The 12,686-nt window shown below is 39.7% G+C and overlaps 1 protein-coding gene and 1 non-coding gene across 2 annotated transcripts in view; one reads left to right on the top strand and one right to left on the bottom strand.

Annotated features, from left to right (window-relative positions):
• Peli2 (pellino E3 ubiquitin protein ligase family member 2) overlaps positions 1-12,686 on the top strand; it is a 174,841-nt gene that overhangs the window by 90,907 nt on the left and 71,248 nt on the right. The window lies entirely within an intron of this gene.
• Positions 8,999-9,105, bottom strand: LOC124104866 (U6 spliceosomal RNA). The gene has a single exon (XR_006855550.1). It is a non-coding gene; the product is annotated as a U6 spliceosomal RNA (small nuclear RNA).

The raw sequence follows: 12,686 nt of genomic DNA, 5'->3' as shown, positions 1-12,686 counted from the left end.
ATAGGAGAGTTGGGGTTCATTAGTCATTGATAACAAATAAGCAAATCAAAAGTAAAACTACAGGTAAAAGAAAAAGTTGAGGAAGGGAAACTTTGTCATAGTTCACTGCAGGGTTTGGCTTTGAACAATGTTAGTGTGGTCACAATAATATCAAAATTAATATTGATTTAACTAAAAATTGTAGTATAACCCTGTTGGAAGAATAAAAAGAAATATGTGCGCATATATCTATCTATCTATCTATCTGTATATCTATCTATCTATCTCTATATATATATATATGGATGAGAGGGGTGTATCAGGAATAAGAACAAAAGAGATCATGTGGTTACTGTCTGAATTTGAAAAATATGCTGTTTAGAATTACAAAAGTAATTAACCAAACAGCCCCAAGAGTTGAATGGAATTAACTTTTTGGAAGCCTAGGGAGAAGCACATTTCATAGGCAGGGCTAAACTTAAGAAGGGAGGCAGGAGACAAGCCCATGGGGTAGTTTAGGGCAGTTACCAGAGCGGGGGTCAATGCCAGATTACAGAGAACAAAATGAAAAAAGAGCAAAGATTGAAGGAATGTGAGGACTATTTTCCCTAAGAAGCTTGGTGATTTGATGATAAAGGGAAGAATTTGGGTGATGGCAGTGTGTTTTAGGATGGAGGGAGCACAGATGTGCTGAGGTGAAGTTGGTAAACCTGTGGTAGAGACAGGAATTGAAGTAACAGGAGAGGGGCTCAGAGTGAGCAGCATTGATCATGAGTAGGAAGATGCCAGAAAGGAGCATAGGTTTATTTATTTTGTTGGCTTTCTATCAGTTTTCTGAATGACAAGTATGTGCCTTGTATGTGTTAATTTTTAAAGTCTCATTTATAAAGCTTGTCCTAATGTCACTGATATAATTCCCCAAAACTCACAGATCTCAAGCTGGGTTCCACAGGGAAGTATACTGTTAAGTTAATTGTGATACAGGGCTAGAAAATGTATCTTGTTTTCCCATCTTGAAGGGATGGGAGTCTGCAACTTTGAGGGAAGGAGGGTGGTTGGAGAGGGTGGGGAGAGAACCAGAAGGTGATGAATCCTATGCTGTGACTTTTACAGGTACCATGATGCATTTGGGACAGGAAATGATGCTCTTCTTTCTCTTGATCCAGTTTTGGATGTTGGTGGTATTCCCCAGTTGGATTAGTTTGGTTTGGGGAATATTGTTTTACAGTATCTACAAATGATATGATAATAAGCATGTGCCATTGCTCTGGTATACTCTCCTTACTTTTAGTTTTTCTTCCTCTCCTAGACTTTGCCCTGAGCAAGACCAGTCGGGAGAATTTTATCAAGTGGTTTCTTTATTCTCTTGGTAGGAAGAAGGTGTGGGACCTGTTTGTCCCACAGAGAACTAAGCTACTTCTCAATGACAGGGGAAGCCCTGAAAGGGACTGGAGGACATATGCAGCTCAAAGACCTCCGGAATTTAAACGATAGATACTCTTCCATTTTGGGTGGAATATTAACTGTTCATTTAATATTCATGCATAAGATATACATTGTACAGCACAAAAGAAGCATTTTGAAATTCTGTGACCAGTAGGGAAAGGAGACATGTGCCTTGAATGCCACAGGGAGGTGTTCTTTTAGACTTCTGGGGCAATATGCCAGGGAGAGAAAGTCTAAGAGAGCTCTTTCCCTCTGGATGAGGAGGTGACTGCATGGGTTTGTGCTATCCAGATCATCCTGTTTTTTTTTTTTTTTTTTTTTAACTTAGAGATGCTGGACATTTTAATAACTGTTTCACTTAAGCCTGTGTTTTTGAATTAATGGACATAATTGCTTAGTAATTTGAGAATAGATTTCAGTAATTAATATTAGTGTTTTACCTAGCTTCAAGATGCTGACACATGTCATTCATGAATCACACAATTGTAATTATGTGCATAACATTCTCACTTGGTAATGTAGATGACAGTGAGACAAGCTCTTTATCAGTCTTGACACCCAGTCCTTGGGATTACTTTCTGTTCTATCTTTAGAAGTGTATTTCTGTCTAGGAAACACTGCATCTTACAGGCTAAGTCCTGTTCATGAGCATAAGGGGCTTTGGGGAGAAGGCGTTTAAAAGTGGATGCCCTTTTGTACTGTTGCTAGCAAAACACAGCTCATTGGAAAACTAGCTGAAGGGAAATGTGGCTGATTGTATTGTAGGCAAATGTACTTTGGAGTTCTTTTCATGTGCTTTTCAGTTTCCTCAGTAGGCAAGTAGAAGGAAATTATCCTTATTTTCTAGCTTTATGGCTTATTTCTAGCTTTGTAGAAACATTATTAGTTCATGAATCAAGTCTAAAAGAGGTGACCAGAAATAAAATAACTTCAGTCAGTAGTTGAAATTTTGTAATTGATGTTAAACTGTAATAAATTTTCAATTGAACTCTACATTTTGGTAGCAAAACACATGAATTAAGGAGCATGTTATTTTCAAAATTAACTAGGTCTTAAGAAAAAAATCCAAGTCTTGCAATATAGCCTAGTTTTGCAGATAAATTTTTAATTAAACTCACTGTTGCTTAATGATGCCTGTCCAGATTTGTCACTATCACCAGTGGTACAGAATTTAGGTACCTAATGCCTGTGGTCATCAGTAGGTAACCTAAAACACATAGTGTGACCACAAAATAATGACACTGTTGGGGCTTATAAAAATTGTGAAGTTTTATGTTGTCACATATCACATTATGATGCTGCGAAATTTTATTAATTACATTGTAGCTATGGCTGTAATTTTATTTTTATGTGGGAATGTGTGCCAGTACTGCTCAGGAATTTGCTTAGTCTGGTTTATATTTTGCAGAGATGTCATCTCTGGGCTTTCAAGGTAGCAATTAATTTTGCTTCATTCTTTAATCGACATTATAGGAAAGGCAAAACTAAAAGCCATATGATGATGCATTTTCTTTTTATGTGACTATGAAATGATTAATCTTTTATTTGGTTTAGATTTCACTGTAAGTGTATGAGTTCTTGAGTGGGGGTAGGGTGGAGCTTGTCAAGGTCATTTGCACTTGTGGGGTTGTAGCATTATTTGTTAAGGCTCTTTGCTGTTTCATTTTCTACTTTCTAAGCCAGTTGTGGAGTTCCACTATGCCCAGTCTTGTTCTCTAGCATCATTTCCCAGTTCATAATAAAGGCGTATTAAACTACTTGTTCAACAGAGTGTAGGCTAGTATTGTTGAGTGTTCAGGCTGCACTGTTATTTTGTAAAATACACATACACCTTCCCAACAAATCATAAGCTATTTTGTGCTGCAAACATGGTCTCTCCTAAAAGCAGATATTTCACATAATTCACATCATTTTTGTCAAATTACAATTCTTAGTTGTAGTGACTGAGTTTTATACATTTGATGATAGTCTTTCTGTGTACACTGGTAGGTGGTTTATTATATACCAGTTGTAATTGTATTCATTATAACGTAATTCATTGGCAAGAAAGGAACAAAACTCTGTAGTCAGAGGCTGTGTTTGGAGCTCCATTGCTATCGAGATTCATGTCATCAGGGCTCAGTTTTCTGGCTCCTGAAAAAGCTAATTCCGTTTCTTCACTTAGCCAGCAGAAAATTGGCTCTTTGCCAGGAGCTGTTGACAGTTATTGCTTCTCTTTAGGCTGATTAGCATGCAAGGTTACAGTGTCTTTAAGAATAATTTTGCTTTCCTATATAATAATTTAAGAATTTAATCATTTCCAAACATGTTCTAAATTATTCAGCCCTTTGTCAGCATCTCAATTCAGATCTAGAAGTTTTTTTCATTTTTCTTTTTTTTAAGTTCCCCTTGGTTGTAGTATGTTAAACATTAAGGAAAGTGTTTCCAAATAGGTTGTTGTTTCTAACAATAGAGTTTCTTACATTTCTTACGTGTATTATAGTTATATATACACATCTCCTTCGAGGGTGATGACAGTCCTCTGAGTTAGAAACATCAGTGACGTGTCCCCCCTTCTGTTGACAGAGGGTGGACTGGGTCCTAGAGCATAAGGGATTCATCCAGAGTCATGTAGCTCCCCAAGTATTGCAGGGGGTCTGCAGGCCAGACCGTCTTCCCTGTCACCTTCAAGCAGGCCCACCCAGGCTTTCCATCTTTGTAGAGAGAAATTGGCATTGGAATCAGCTAGAAAAAGGAAAGAATGAAAATGTCCTGTTGAATATCACAAGGTGTTGCAATGACAGTTGACCTCACAGATGAGATGGGTTAGTTATGCTGTTATGGTAGGAGGAGGGCTCCTCTGAGGCCGGCACCCTGTTTGGCCAGGGGTCCACCCTCTGTCACTTTCTGTAGCGCTCTCTGGTGGCTGGGGAAAGGTTCACTGCATCAGGAAGTCTTTCACATGTGCCACATTAGAGGTTTGTATTAGACAAATGTTCAAGACCCTTTTTTTGTGCTCTATCCTGGAAATTTTATTACAAAGACAAAAAAGCCAATGATTTAAAAAGGCAATTGGTTTATCATTTTCTAATCTCTGGGTTTTTATGTATTGACAGGCACTCTGTTCATATTCTCTGTGTCATTTTTCTCTCAATTTTGGTCTAATGTGGCATTGTTCTTTTTGTTAGACTTGCCTTTCCCTCTGCCTGCTCCTTACCAGTGTCATCCTACCCATCTCTCTGCTCTTTTATTTATCAAACATCTTTTTTGTATTCAAAAACTCCTGCTCAGCTAATAAGAGCTACTTTTTATGAAGCATCATTCCCTAGTTAAGCACCCTGTCGAGTACTTTTCAGACAGGATCTCATGCAGTTCCTCCAAGCATCTTCTCAGCTGGGTGTACTAACGTCCCAACTCATATGAAAGGAAATCAAGGTACGATGAAGAAACCTGATCAATGTTACAACCCGGATTTGAACCATGTCTGACTCCACAGACAGTGATTTAACAAATGAACAGACTCGTTGTCTTCTTCCTTGGCCAGATTACATAGCCATGCTTTGCCATTATTTTCTGGAACATCTCCTTTCAGAGAATGTAATCTTAGGAGTTTTTTGTTTGTTTTGTTGTTATTGTTGCTCCCAGCTTCTGCACTTTTCCTGGAAGTAGTCTGGTGTTTATAATATAAGCCAAGAGTTGCATTTTCTTCTATGTATACCTATATAGTCCTAGAGAAGATAAATGGTTCCAGGTGGATCTCCTGGTAATAAAAATGATTGGTGCTGAAGCTAACATTTGCTGCTGCTTTAATTTTTGTCTGTTTTTTTTTAATATTTATTATTTAGTTTCAGTTGGACACAATGTCTTTATTTTTATATCGTGCTGAGAATCGAACCCAGTGCCTCACACATGCTAGGCGAGCATGCTACCACTTGAGCTACATCCCCAGCCCTTGTTGTCTGTTTTGACACAACTAAATACTGTATAGCCAATGGTGTAGTCAAAAGTATACATGTTAATATTTTGTGCCACATTTTAAGATTAATTTCTTGCTGCCTACTCTTATACCTCCCAAAATATATCCTTTATTTCCCCCAAGAGATGACCATGGAAATTTTATTCCTCTTTATCTTTGTGGGCAATACCTTAAGAAAATCATACCTTTTGCTTAAGACCTTTGTGTGTTTGCACAAAGCATGGAGAGAGAGAGAGAGAGAGAGAGAGAGAGAGAGAGAGAGAGAGAGAGAGATCGAGACAAGATTAATTTTGCCCAGATTATACTACTAAGAAAATGCTGTGTATGTGGTGCACACTCTGGTTTATAGACACAGAAAAGTTGGTCAAAGCTAAATATGTTGGGAGTTTAGTTCTCAAAGATGGTTGAAAACTTAGCTATGGGATGTTGGGCACACACCAGAACTTCAAGTAGTGTCCCTGTGCTGCTTTTGTCTAGGTTTTAAAAGATGCCTAGTCCTTTCACTTTCATGGGCCTGACAAGATCAATGCCTTGTGTTTTCCCTTCACCCCTCTTTTTCTAATAGTAAGCAGAGTTGTTGGAAATGAATGCATTCAAGTAAAAGCCATTATAGGGTATTCTTGTCTCTTCATTCTGTATAAATTTTTTTAAAATTAATATTAATTTACCTAAAGCTAAAGCTTGTCTTCAACTCTGAGCACTCCAGTTGTCTTTAACTGACCAGGTCCCCTCCTTCTTACCATCCTGTCTTTTCCCCGTGATGGCCAGAGGCTCTGTTTGACCCCAAACACTCAGCTTTCATAGGCCCGTCTCTGTCTCCAGCATCCTCTGCTTCCATCTGGAGAGGCTCTGACAGTGTCTGCAAGAAGTCAGCTATGGCTTTGGAGCTACAGTCACTCCTAAAAGGCCTCCTTAGTCCCACCCAGGACACACTTGTTCTTGTTAATAGTCCATTCTAAACTGACTGGTAATTCCCTCCCATTTCTGTCATCAACTTAAAAGCTGAAAATTTTGATGGGGAAATGATACGTTTCTTGGTAAACTGAAAAGTGGCATGACACACATTCCTTCTATTTGGCTCCAGACATTTGTTTACTTTCACATTTATAATTTGCCCTGATGCACAAAGGACTTGAGGCCACTGCCATCCTTACAGAGAATCCCTTGTTACATCTTTAATGGATACGGCCTCCTTAAAGGAGCTCGGGATTGAAAAAAAAAAAAAACTCCTGCAACAGAACAGATAATTTAAGTGTTCTGCTAACACTTTTTATTGCTTTATTAATGCTTGCCATGGGAGTCATTGGAAGCAGTGCAGGTGAACAGGAAGCTAACAGCAGACACCAAGAATTGTGCTGTCTCACAGATGTGTGTCTTATCTGCAGACTGCAGACACTGAGCTCCAGCTTGTGCCTCACTTCTATCTTCATAAGGCTCTGAACAAGAGGTGCACAGCAAACGTGTCCCTGCTGTTGATGCCTGTGACAGAGTACCATCACCAGCACCAGGGTGACTGCAGTGGGCCATGCCGTGGGAATAACTGTTTAACTCTCTGCAGCTTTAAAATCACATTGATTTCATTCGGGCAAAGGCACATCGGCAGGGGTGTATTTTACTGTTTGACACACAGATGACAATCTAGCTGGAAGCTAGTATTTTGGAATAAAATACTGAAAAGAAAATGATGGTTATGAGACAACATAGTTATAAGACACAGCGTGTATCTATATTTTTCTTCTGAGAAAAGTCAAATTTTCACCCTGGAAAAACACCCAGAAACCAAGCAGTTGCATCCCTGTGTTTTGGCATTTATATAACAGTTTATATGAAAGAAAAACACAGTAAAAAGTCATTCCAACACTGCGTGCTAATTTGCCAGAGCCACGAGATGAAACAATCAGCACATTTGCACTTTTGTGTTGAATATTTGAGGAGTGTGACAGTACAAAGGGAAAAATAGGAGAAACTTGCCCTGCCATCGAGGAGGACAGGGCTGTGGCATAGCTTTGCTCCAAGTTGCTCCATAACCAGTGTCCAGAGAGGCACAACCAGGAGAGGAGAGAATAAAGGAGGTGCTCAGGAATGTGGAGACTGGCTAGGACAAGGCAGCAGGCACAAAATGGGCCATCTTTGGTGACTAAAATCCAAATCACACAATAACTTCCAGAAAATAAAAGCAGTTGCACAATTCAAGTTAATATGCATATCACACTTACTCAAGAGTTTTCATAAGCACACGATTCTGTCCATCCAATAACACTATGCAGGCGAGGCATACAGCCCCAGTTTATAAACCAGTTGCAGTCAGGCCCTGTGAAATGCTGGAACAAGGACAGCTGCAACCTACTTAAGACAAAGTCCCCCCTCAATACTATCCATGCTCTCCGGAAAACTGAGGTGAAGTTCCGTAGTCCACACCTGAGAATGGGAATATCTGATCCTGAAAAGAACAAACGTCATATGAGGTGCTTAATTTAGGCAGCTGAAAAGGAGAAGAAAGGCCTGCCTAGGGAGAATTTGGGCCTAGGGAGCGCTGCTTAGTCCTAGAGACAAAGGGAACAGCAGCAGCTGGCTAAAGAATGAAGGAGCAAGTAGAAGCAGGCCCACCAGTGAAGGTCCCATAGAATGTGGAGAAGGGGTTCCGTGCTTCAATTGTGGGCACTTGCAGTACTAGAGACAGATTCCAAGGATTTGCCTGTCAGCTGTGGAAGCTAACAACTTGGGAATAGGCACACACTTTTCTACCCCCAATCTCTATCTAACCTAGTGCTCAGGATTAATCACCTCATTTTATAAAACAAACTATAGAAACTTCTATTTGCCAGATTCTAAATTAGGAATGAGTACCTTCTCTAAAATATCTTTGCAGCCAAGACAAGTTCTTTTACAACTTGAGGAGCCAGGCTGAACACAGCCCCCTGGGTGCCATATATACTATTTAGCAGAGCCATCTGTCCTTTTTTGTGTGTAGATGCACAAAGGGAAACCTTATTGGTGCAAACCTTGAGTTTTATAAATAGTTGATGGTGTGAACATTCAGATTTTCTTTTAACCTTCTTTTGAGTGTTTCTATCCTTCCTTGAGACCAATCACTCAGGTCCTTTTATATGGAAGAGGAATAACAACTCTCAGCTGTTAGAACTGTGTTGAACTTAGCATACACATCCTGATGATGTGGGGGCAGCCATGGGAAGAGCTCAGTCAAGGTTAGTTTCCTGCCTTATGCCTTTCCCGAAGAATGCAGAGCAAGATGTAGTGGACTTGAGTACAGTTATTTTGCATTAAAGTATATTTCCTCTATGCATAGTGGCCTTAGGCTGCTATTCATTTTTAGTTTCAGATTGCTATTTAATAGTTTCTTCACCTCTTTAATTCTTTTCAAAATGTACTGAACCCCTGCTATGTTATGCTTGAAGTTTTATCTATCTCACCTCATTTAATCTTCATAGCAAGATGTCCTTTTCATTGACCTGCACATGTGTAGCTTAATTCAATACATTTTGCAGCTGTGATCCATTTTTTTCAAATTGCAGAAGTCATGTTGTTGGATGTGGATCACTCTGTCCATGGGAAAAGATACTAATGTAATAGTGTCCCTTAAAATGGCAATTTAAAAAAAAATATATGGAATGCTTCACAAATTTGCATGTCATTCTTGTTTAGGGGCCATGCTAATCTTCTCTGTATCATTTCAGTTTTAGTATATGTGTTGAAGAGAGCAAAACAAGTTTGTTTTTTGTTTTTTTTTTTAATCAAAGGCAATTTGAAAAGTATTTGTTTTGTCGGGAAGAGCTGCCTTTTTAGTCCACATGATTGCATAAGAGGGTATAAAGCAGAGCTAACTGTAGTCCATACAAATTAGAAAATGATGCCCTCTCTGGGAAGATACTATCCTAAGGCACAAGACTTGTGCATGGTGGTGCTTTTGCACAAAATGGACCAACGAAGGCGTCTCTTTAGGTGGGTAGACACAGCCTGAAGCCATAGTGTGTGGCTCAGAGAGCTGACAACAGGATGGCTATAAGCTTCTTGTGCACTTTGTGCATTGCACAGCCTGGCCCAACTACATTATGGCTGAGGTGTGTGTGTGTGCGCGCACACACACACATGGAATGTTTGAAGGGAGATGGAGGTATTGATGGTGAATGGGAGAGAATGAATGTCAGTAAGGGGGAACAGATACAGGACAAAACAATAGATCAGCAACTGGTAAGTAATCAAAGAAATTTCATAGAATTAGAAGGGGAAAGAGAGAGCCTATAGCTGATTCTTGCTCAGGGCATGCAAGGCAGTTTGAAGCCTGTGGCCAAAAACTCAATGGAAAAAAAACAGCAAGTCATGCTACTTTTACCACCACCATTGTCACTGTCAAGGCAGTCTTTGTTAACTCTGACTCCCTCTCCTGGTGCTAATTTCTCCAACTGTGGCATTTTAATGCCAAGCTTGTTTTTAGGGAGTGAAGCTTTTTTTAGGCCCCTGAGTCTCTCAGTCAGAGCACTTAGAGATGATGGAGAAATGGTGTGAAATGCTCTAGAGCCTGGACGCCCTCCCCTTGATTCACACGGGGAGATCTCCAGAACAAACAGACCCTGCAGCCCTGTTCTTCAGCATGTTAGTGGTGAACGCTGTCCCCTGGCCTCTGAGGAGCAGCCTGCTGTCTACTCCCATATTACTCTGCTTCTTGTAGACAGCAGATGTGCAGAGAAAGGCCAAAATGATGCGTCTGTGCAGTCATAATAATAGGAAAGCCAACTATGGAAGCAGAAGTGAATGGAATGTGCAGAGAAGAAGATCTATTTGTTAAAAGCCTGTTTAAAAATGGGGTAATATCTTATTTTCCTTCCTTTCATACTAGAAAATATTTGATCACTTATTATTATCTTCATTAAGAATTAGATACAGATTTGAATACCATGCTTAGTAACTTTCAAAAGTTGCAGAAGGGTAAAACAAACCACAGTAGGTTTTTGTACATTTTTTTTTACTCTAATCATTTACTGTAATTATACAAGGATTGAAATCTGCTAAAATTCTAGAAGGAGGTTACTTTACCAATTCGTGTTATATAATACTTGTTTTCCTCCACCCCCATACCCATATGGCAAATATAAATATATGAGGATGCCAGAAGTGGTGGTGAAAGTCTATAATCCCAGCAACTTGGGAGGCTTAGAGGATTTCAAGTTCAAGGCCAGCCTCAGCATGCTAGTAAGACCCTCAGTAACTTGGCAAGATTCTGTCTCAAAATAATAAATAAGAAGGGCTGCAGATTGTAGCTCAGTGGTAAAGCACCCCTGTGTTCAATTACGTGTGTGTGGGGGGTGTGAATGAGATATAATGTATATACATAGAGAAAAGGTAGAGATCAATCTACTTTAGATTGTATTTTTGGGAGCAGATGATTTCATAGTTGCAGAATAATGGAACAGTATAAATTGATCTTATTTGGAAATACAGACGAACGTGGCTTTTAAAAGGAGACTGATGAATGTGTATATGTACTTTAAAAAAATATGTTTTAGATGTTGATGGACCTTTATTTTATTCATTTATTTATATGTGGTGCTGAGAATTGAACCCAGTGCCTCACACATGCTAGGCAAGCGCTGTACCACTGAGCCACAACCCCAGCCCCTTTTAAAAGTACTTTTGAAAGTTCTGGTTTAGAAATCACAGTGGGCTCATATGTATCCAGAATAATACCTGGATTGCTTTTGATGTTCATTTGAATGCTCTGATTTCATTTAAAGGGCCCTTTCAGTCACAGTAATACTTGCTTCAGTAAAATGTTTTTTGCCACCCCCAAACAGGCATGGGCAGCTGAACTAAGGTCGCTCATGTGAATTTGCAGGGACGCAAAATAAAACAGAAACAATTTACCTTTACACAAGCTTCAGGATGGCTTCCCCGGCTTTCAGCCTCAGGCTCCCCAAAAGGAAGAGCAAGAGAAAGGAGAGAGAGAGAGAGAGAGGAGAGGGGAGGGGTGAGAGGGAGGGGGTGAGAGGGAGGGAGGGAGGGGGAGGGAGGGGACAAACACGTTTGGAAGTTAGCTTTTATTGGGGGGACACTGTTCTTAGGAAGTTCTACCCATAAAAGGGAAGAAAGGGTAGGACTACAAGGGAACAGGTGAGTGTAACTCAACCCTAGGGTTACACCCCTTGCTATCCCAGTGGGTCATTGCCCAAGCCACAATGAATGCAATGGTTGGTCAGAGCCTGATGCATCAGGACTGGAAGGTATGGTCATTTAGTGTGGCTCCCCACAGATTTTATGTTGCTTGCAAATGTAAAGGCTTATGATTTAGACCCAAGGAAAAGGAGATTCTGGCATTCATTTACTACATCTGTCCCAAATCTTATATCCCACTTAATAGTGACTATGACCTAGTATGATCTGCACAGTTAATAAGTTGTAGTCTTCTAACTTGGAAAGTCCACTATGATTTTTGCCTACCGGTGGCTTTTTAAAAAGTCATTAATGGCTTACTGTGAAACCTAGCTAGTAAAATTGTTGCTCTTGAGAACAGGGTCATCTGTTCAAAGTTCAATAGAGATAAAACTCTTAGCACAATATAATGTGTTTTGAATCTTTCCCTTCTATTAAATACTGAACTTACAGACAGGTTCTGCCCACTGTAGTTTGTCAGAATTTTGTTTTCATTATTAACTCATAAAAGCAATTCATACCCTAAGTAATATATTTTATGTGTAATTATTTCACTTCTCTGTGTATTCAGGAGGGAGTGTTTTGTACATTTGTGCAGGTTGTGTTACATTTTAGCAAGGAAATCTTTTCTTCATTGGACTTGGGAGACTCATAAAGATGTCAACATGTAAAGTATGGTTGAATCTGAATGCAAAAACGTGGACCCATACCCATACCTGCCTTCTCTGTGTCTCCTTGTGCTCTGTATGCAATCCTGTCATAGTTCAGAAGGTTCATAGCCTCTCTGCTGTATAATTGCTGATTCACCAGTTGTTTCTCCCTGAATGCTCTGCCTGCTTTGAAAGTCTTGGTATGTGAAGATAACTGTGCACCTTTAGTGCGTGTATTCCCAGAGCCGACTGAGATGCTGGGTGCTTAGCACATGGAGAGTAAATAAATAGAGGTGAGCACATACTGATAGAATCAGTATTTAGTACAGATGACCAGTGAGAATGGAGGTCTGTTCCTGAGAAATGGAGAAAGGAAAAGTCTGGTCCAGGAAGTCCCAGTATTGTTGTTATAACATATTACAAAGGCAATTAAACTGTTTTGCTGAGTTGCTAAACTCTCCATGTAATAATAATACCTCATTCATTGTTGT

Source organism: Marmota monax, unplaced genomic scaffold (genome assembly GCF_021218885.2).
Source record: "Marmota monax isolate L192 unplaced genomic scaffold, Marmota_monax_Labrador192_F-V1.1 WCK01_AAM20220418_F8-fsc00001, whole genome shotgun sequence".
Lineage (NCBI taxonomy): Eukaryota > Metazoa > Chordata > Mammalia > Rodentia > Sciuridae > Marmota > Marmota monax.
The sequence above is the reverse complement of the archived record's forward strand: the minus strand, read 5'-3'. Positions and strand labels throughout refer to the sequence as shown.